We start from the raw sequence: 8,517 nt of genomic DNA, 5'->3' as shown, positions 1-8,517 counted from the left end.
AAGATCCAGGTTAACAGATTTCTATATATGTAAATGCATCCATGAAAATGTTTTTTTGTTTATATTTGATTTTGTTTGACCTTAGCATTGCATTTATTCTATAAATGTCCTAGGTCACATCACGAGGACAAAATTTTGAGAACCCTCGTCACTATCTTGTATGTCATTCCAGAATTATACTAATAGCTAAAAAGCATAATTATGCTTACTCACAAACTGGGATCCTTGTTTTCCTTATTTGGTGTGTGTGTGTGTGTGTGTGTGTGTGTGTGTGTAACTGACTCTTCTAGATTTAAAGTCTTTGGTTCTGAGTCTAACGTCTTTCCAACTCTATAACAGTGTGTGACTCATTATGTGTTGTTGTTGGGACTTATATCTTAATCTGATTACTTGGATTTCTTGAATTAGCATCTAACAGATTTACCTAACTCACAAAGAGAAACATTTTTCACTCCAGAAACTCATTAAATTTGGCATATAACCATTAAATTCTTCACTATCATGAGCTAAACTAATCATAATATGAATTTCTGGAGTACAAAATGGATAGCCCTTCATTTACTGTACTGAAATATTCTCAGAGGTGCAGGGAATAATGTGTGCAATTCATATTATGATTAACACAGGTTGAGAAAATTTTTCACTGATGAAACTCTTCCCCTGAATTACAGCAAACTCAAGACCAGTTACATAATGTTGTATTATTTCCATAGTACTAATAGAGCTACATCCAAAAGAATTTCCATGGATAAGCACCAAGGCCAAAGTAGTCTCAATCAAGGAAATGTACCAAACACATTCGTTTGAGACCTGAAAATTACTATTAAGCTTTAGTAAAATATATGTCTTTCCCACATTGCACTGACTGATTTCAGCAGTTTTATTCAAAGTGTGGTTTTCACAATCAACTAACATGAATGTTTAATTCATTGTTCCACCCCAGATCCAGGAATCTTGTCTACTTGTCTTTAGGAATTTGCATTGTAGCAAACTCAACATATCAATTCTACTACAAAATAAAATTTGAGTACCACTCATATGAAGAGCATTACACTAATGGGAAAGGTAAGAAAAGGAATATAGGAAACATGTGTTAGTTTAGGTTCTCCAAGAAGCAGACAGCAAATAGGATTAAATATGCAAGAATTTTTTATTTGGCAAAAAGCCTGTGAGACAAAATGAAGAAGAAGCAATTGATAATGTTGAACTTTACCTAAGCCCTGTGCTCCTGGAAAACTGTGATGGTTAAGAAACCCTTTTGTGTTCCAAGAAATGGCTTCCTGCAAAAAATATACCCTTGACTTAGATAAGACTGGTGGATGAACAGTCTGTGCCCAAATTTTATTTATGACAAAACCAGACACAGACTGCAAATTCCCATTATTTGTCACCTAAATTATTGGCTCAACTGTTACCACTGTCCAACTGAATAAAACACCCATTAACCTTACTTCCCTGGTGGCTTAGTGGTAAAGAATCTGCCAGCCAATGCAGGAGACGTGGGTTCCACTCCTGGGTCAGGAAGAACCCCTGGGGAAAGGAATTGCAACCCACTCTATTATTCTTGCCTGGGAAATTCCATGGACATTGGAACCTGGCGGGCTACAGTCCATGGGGTTGCAAAAGAGTTGGGCATGACTTAGTGACTAAACAATAGCATTAAAATAATAATAATAAGGCCCTTTTCTGCCTGACCCTGTAAGTCTCAAGCTCAGAAAACTCTCCATATTTCAACACTTCCCTCCCCTTATTGCAATAGTCTTTTTGAATAAGTTTCTCCTTATGCAAGTCTGGATCTGTTTCTTCTTTGACACAACTAAAGACCGGGAAAGCCAACACAATGAGATAGAAGTCTACCCTAAAGGAAAGAAGGATGGGTTTTCCTTCTTATCATCCTAGAGTTTTCTACAGTCTGAGGAAAGTTAGCCATCATGTCACAACACGTCTCCCAGTAACAAGTCTGCTTTGGGAATCAGGCTGTGCTCCATCATTGGCTGCAAGCAGCCATGGAAAGCATGGATTTCAGAGTGCACAGCTGGGGTACTTATGAGTCAATTAGACAACCCGAAGTTGAAGTTTTCAAAGCATACACTCATGGCTGTTACAATGTGTTTCAAATTATAATTCTGGAGTCCCTTAGGACTCCTCCTTCCACCACATTGAACACAATGCCAGTAGTGAGCCACTACTAGAGATAGCTGTGTATCCTTTCAAAAAGTGAGCGACCTCTAGGTATGGATACTTCCTTATGTGAGTCTGTGAATATGTTAGGACTCAAAGGGAGAATGAGCAATAAATTGTGAGTTTCTAATGGGAGAATATCAAGCAGATGCTTCTGGTAATTATAATTTATCTTCTGAGGCTGAGAATACTGTGGGGAAAGATATGTTTGTTTGAACTTCTGCTGTCTCCAGTCAATGTGCACACTTTGAGGAAAGCACAAATGAGGAAACACAGCAATACAGATGGGTAGTGACACTGCTGGAATCCAGCTTTTGTAAACCCGGATAGTTCATTTTACCCTGCTGGGATTCGTCATCTGAACAATAGTATCTATTTATCACTATACCTCACAGGGATGCTGAAAAACAACATGACATGCCTATGAAATATTTCACTATTCTTAGGAAAAAGACACAGCCTGGATGCAGATTTAAAGTCAGCTTGAGTTTTTCCTGAGATGAAAGGGAGACATTGTTTTGCATGGTTTTGAGACATGGTTTTACAGTTCACAGAAACTGTAGGCCCTTTTTGAGATATTCTGTGGAGCTGAAGCCTTAAAGGTAGTAGTTAGAGATGGAAGGAATACAGGAAGAGAAAGGGAAGAGTGCTGAAGGAGACAATTAGATTTGTTGATTTCCTTCTCTGGTGCCTGGAATCGTGTGAAGTACAGACTTAACCCGACATGATGACAATTCAGTTAAAGCATAAGCATCCTACTCATAAGTGATTCTGCTGTCTGGACATTGACTCTTTTTTTTTTTTTTTTTTTCGGATGATGACTTTTTTTTCTTCCCAAAACACATTAAACACATACAGTATAAAAGTAATATTTCAACATTATGGCTTCAGGCAAAGACATATTCACCAATTTACTTGAACCAAAGCTTCCAGTTAGAGAATATCATAAAGAATAAATTTGATGAGTTATATTTTGAATAAACTTAAATGAGTTTGTTTTGCATATAAATGCTCAGCAAGTGTGATAACAAGGCAACACTAAGACTCCTCAGTTCGCTCTGCATGAATGGTGTTCTCGTGTGTTTCAAAGCACCACTGTTGTGGCTTTTATTTTGGCATAAAAGGGTTTGTTTTCTAAGCTATCAACTTATTAAATGTAGATTGAGAGTAGAATCACTAAAATCCCTAAAAGGCTAAACATTTGTTGGAGAAAATAGTTTTAAAAGAATGAAGTTGTATAATATATATATGTGTGTGTGTATATATATATCCAAAGGAAATGAGAACAGGATATTTAAGAGATAGCCAAACCCCTATGTGAATTCTGCTGTTCACTGCAGCATTATTCAGAATAGCAATTTAGAGAAACAACCTATGTGTGTATCAATGGATGAATGGATAAGAAGATGTTAGGTATACATCTCTATATATCTATATATCTGTGTATCTATCTATTTTTATTTTTGTTTAGTTGTGCCAGAAAATTGATGCTTTTGAACTGTGGTGCTGAAGAAGATTCTTGAGAATCTCTTGGACTGCAAGGAGATCAAACCAATCAATCTTAAAGGAAATCAGTCCTGAATATTCATTGGAAGGACTGGTGCTGAAGCTGAAGCTCCAATACTTTGGCCATCTGATGTGAATGCTAACTAATTAGAAAGGACCCTGATGCTGGAAAAGACTGAGGGCAAGAGAAGAAGGAGGCAACAGAGGATGAGGTGGTTGGATGGCATCACTCACTCAATGGACATGAGTTTGAGCAAACTTGAGCAAATCTTGAGATAGTGAAAGACAAGAGAAAAGACTGAGGGCAAGAGAAGAAGGAGGCAACAGAGGATGAGATGGTTGGATGGCATCACTCACTCAATGGACATGAGTTTGAGCAAACTTGAGCAAATCTTGAGATAGTGAAAGACAAGAGAGCCTGACATGCTGCACTTCATGGGGTTGCAAAGAGTTGGACATAACTTAGTGAGTGAACAGTGACAAGTTGCTAACTCATGTCTGGCTCTGCGACCCCATGGGCTGTAGCCCTCCAGGCTCCTCTGTCCAAGAAAACTATAGTGGGTTGTCATTCCCTTCTCCAGGGGATCTTCCTGACCCAGTGATTGAACTTGCATCTCCTGCATTGGCAGGTGGATTCTTTACCACTGAACCACCATAGAAGCCCTATCTATATATTTATATCCAATTATAGAAAAACATCTATTTCTGCTTTATTGACTATGCCAAAGCCTTTGACAGTGTGGATCACAACAAACTGTGGAAAATTCTTTAAGAGATGGGAATACCAGACCACCTGACCTGTCTCTTGAGAAACCTATATGCAGGTCAGGAGGCAACAGTTAGAACTGGACATGGAACAACAGACTGGTTCCAAATAGGAAAAGGAGTACGTCAAGGCTGTATATTGTCACCCTGCTTATTTAATGTATATGCAGAGTACATCATGAGAAATGCGGGGCTGGAGGAAGCACAAGCTGGAATCAAGATTGCTGGGAGAAATATCAATATCCTCAGATATGCAGATGACACCACCCTTATGGCAGAAAGTGAAGAGGAACTAAAAAGTCTCTTGATAAAAGTGAAAGAGGAGAGTGAAAAAGTTGGCTTAAACCTAACATTCAGAAAACGAAGATCATGGCATCTGGTCCCATTACTTCATGGGAAATAGAAGGGGAAACAGTGGAAACAGTGTCAGACTTTATTTTTTGGGGCTCCAAAATCACTGCAGATGGTGACTGCAGCCATGAAATTACAAGACACTTACTCCTTAGAAGAACCTAGATAGCATATTCAAAAGCAGAGACGTTACTTTGCCAACAAAGGTCCGTCTAGTCAAGGCTATGGTTTTTCCAGTGGTCATGTATGGATGTGAGAGTTGGACTGTGAAGAAGGCTGAGCACTGAAGAATTGATGCTTTTGAACTGTGGTGTTGGAGAAGACTCTTGAGAGTCCCTTGGACTGCAAGGAGATCAAACCAGTCCATTCTGAGGAGATCAGCCCTGGGATTTCTTTGGAAGGAATGATGCTAAAGCTGAAACTCCAGTACTTTGGCCACCTCATGCGAAGAGTTGACTCACTGGAAAAGACTCTGATGCTGGGAGGGATTGGGGGCAAGAGGAGAAGGGGACGACAGAGGATGAGATGGCTGGATGGCATCACTGACTCGATAGACGTGAGTCTCAGTGAACTCCGGGAGTTGGTGATGGACAGGGAGGCCTGGCGTGCTGCGATTCATGGAGTCGCAAAGAGTCGGACACGACTGAGCAACTAAACTGAACTGATCTGACATATAAAACTCAACCATGAGAAAGAGGGAAATCCTGCCACTTGCAACAATATGGATGGAATTTGTGGGCATTATGCTAAGTGAAATCAGCCAGACAGAAAGACAAATATCACACTGTATCACTTACATGTGGAATCTTTTTATAAAAAGTCAAACTCATAAAAATACAGAGTAAAGTGGTTGTCAGAGGCTGAGGAGTGGGGGAAATAGTGAGAGATTGATAAAAGGGTGAAAACTTTCAGCTATAGGAAAAACAAGGACTGAAGATCTGCTGTAAAACATGTGACTACAGTTGATAACCCCATATTGTTAACTGAAATCTGCTGAGAGTGTAAGTTAAAAGTTCTCATACCCCCAAAAATGTAAGTTTGTGAGGTGAACGATGTGTTATTGATAATTAACTTGACAAGGGAATCTTTCAAAATGTCTATGTATATCAAATCATACACATTCACTTGAAATTTCTTACCATATTGTATGCCAATTACACCTGAAAAAAGCTGAAATATAAACAAATATAATGCACTTGTAAAGAACAACTCTCTGCACCTTATTTTACAACTATCCATTACCCATCCAACTTTCCCTGACTTCTTCAGTAACTAAATCTATGTTATATTAAATTTTAACTACAAATCGTGGTAATTTATTTGCATATACTTTTTATCACTTTTTCATTATGCAATTGATATATTCTTCTATTTTTTAAAATCATCTTAGATTGGGAGCAAAAGTTTCATAACTTTCCCATTGAAATTAATAAAACTATATTTATATTTAATAGTTTTCAGCTGCAGGCAGGGTCATCAGGAATGAATTTAGATTATTAAGAAAATGACCTGTTCTGAGCGCTCTTTCAGTTCAATTTCATGGCAACCTCATAGGGATGTATTACCATTATCAACATTATTGTTTTAATCACCATTGGCATTATTACCATCATCACCATAATTAATTTTTATCACTATTCCCAGGTAAGGAAACTGAAGCATAAAGTAGTTGTGGGATTTGCCTAAGATCACACAGCTAATGAATGAGAAAGCCATGGTGTGCCTGAGTGCTAAGTCACCTCAGTCATGTCCAACTCTTGGTGACCCCATGGACTGTAGCCCGCCAGACTCCTCTGGCCATGAGATTCTCCAGGCAAGAATACTGGAGTGAATTGCCATGCCTTCTTACAGAGGATCTTCCTGACCCAGGGGTTAAAGCTGAATCTCATGTCTCCTGCATTGGAAGATGGGTTCTTTACCACTAGCGCCACCTGAGAAGCCCAGAACCATTATTCCGTTTAAAATTCACCTGACTCCAAGATCAATACTGAGGGCATTCAATTCAACACTGAAACAATTACAACAGATATTGTAGAAAATCACTCAGTTTAGTCACTCAAGTCATGTCCAACTCTTTGTGACCCCATGGACTGCAGCACGCCAGGCTTCCCTGTCTATCACCAACTCCTGGAGCCTACTCAAATTCATGTCCATTGAGTCAGTGATGCATCCAACCATCTCATCCTCTGTTGTCCCCTTCTCCTCCCAACTTCAATCTTTCCCAGCATCACGGTCTTTTCCAATGATTCAGCTTTTCACATCAGGTGGGCAAAGTTTTAGAGCTTCAATTTCAGCATTAGTCCTTCCAATGAATATTCATGACTGATTTCTTTCAGGAGTGACTGGTTGGATCTCCTTGCAGTCCAAGGGTCTCTCAAAAGTCTTCTCCAACATCACATTTCAAAAGCATCAATTCCTTGTTACTCAGCTTTCTTCATAGTCCAACTGCCACACCCATACATGACTATGGGAAAAACCATAGCTTTGACTAGATGGAACTTGGGTCTCTGCTTTTTAATATGATGTCTAGGTTAGTCATAGATTTTCTTCCAAGGAGCAAGCGTCTTTTAATTTCATGGCTGCAATCACCATCTGCAGTGATTTTGAGTGAGTGAGTAAGTGAAGTCGCTCAGTCATGTCCGACTCTTTGCAACCCCATGGATTGTAGCCCACCAGGCTCCTTGGTTCATGGGATTTTCCAGGCATGAATACTGGAGTGGGTTGCCATTTCCTTCTCCAGGGGATCTTCCCAACCCAGGGATCGAACCCAGGTCTCCCATGTTGTAGGCAGACGCTTTACCGTCTGAGCTACCAGGGAAGCAGTGATTTTGGAGCCCCCCAAAATAAAGTCTGTCACTGTTTCCATTGTTCTCCCATCTATTTCCCATGAAGTGATGGGACCAGATGTCATGATCTTAGTTTTCTGCATGTTGAGCTTTAAGCCAACTTTTTCACACTCCTCTTTCACTTTCATCAATGGGCTCTTTAGTTTCCCTTCACTTTCTGCCATAAGGGTGGTATCATCTGCATATCTGAGGTTATTGATATTTCTCCTGGCAATATTGATTCCAGCTTGTGCTTCATTCAGCCCAGCATTTCACATGATGTACTCTTCATATAAGTTAAATAAGCAGGGTAACAATATACAGCCTTGATGTACTCCTTTCCCTATTTGGAACCAGTCTGTTGTTCCATGTCCAGTTTTACCTGTTGTTTCTTGATCTGCATACAGATTTCTCAGGAGGCAGATAAAGTGGTCTGGTATTCCCATCTCTTGAAGAATTTTCCACAGTTTGTTGTGATCCACACAGTCAAAAGCTTTGGTATAGTTAATAAAGCAGAAGTAGATGTTTTTCTGAAACTCTCTTGCTTTATCAATGATCCAACAGGTGTTGGCAATTTAATGTCTTGTTCCTCTGCCTTTTCTAAATCCAGCTTGAACATCTGGAAATTCACAGTTCATGTATTGCTGAAGCCTGGCTTGGAGGATTTTGAGCATTACTTTGCTAGCATGTGAGATGAGTGCAATTGTGCTGTAGTTGGAGCATTCTTTGGCATTGCCCTTCTTTGGGATTAGAATGAAAACTAACTTTTCCAGTCCTATGGCCACTGCTGAGCTTTTCAAATTTGCTGGCATATTGAGTGCATCACTTTCAGAGCATCATCTTTTAGGATTTGAAATAGCTCAACTGGAATTCCATCACCTCCACTAGC

This window comes from Bos mutus, chromosome 15 (assembly GCF_027580195.1).
Source record: "Bos mutus isolate GX-2022 chromosome 15, NWIPB_WYAK_1.1, whole genome shotgun sequence".
Lineage (NCBI taxonomy): Eukaryota > Metazoa > Chordata > Mammalia > Artiodactyla > Bovidae > Bos > Bos mutus.
The sequence above is the reverse complement of the archived record's forward strand: the minus strand, read 5'-3'. Positions refer to the sequence as shown.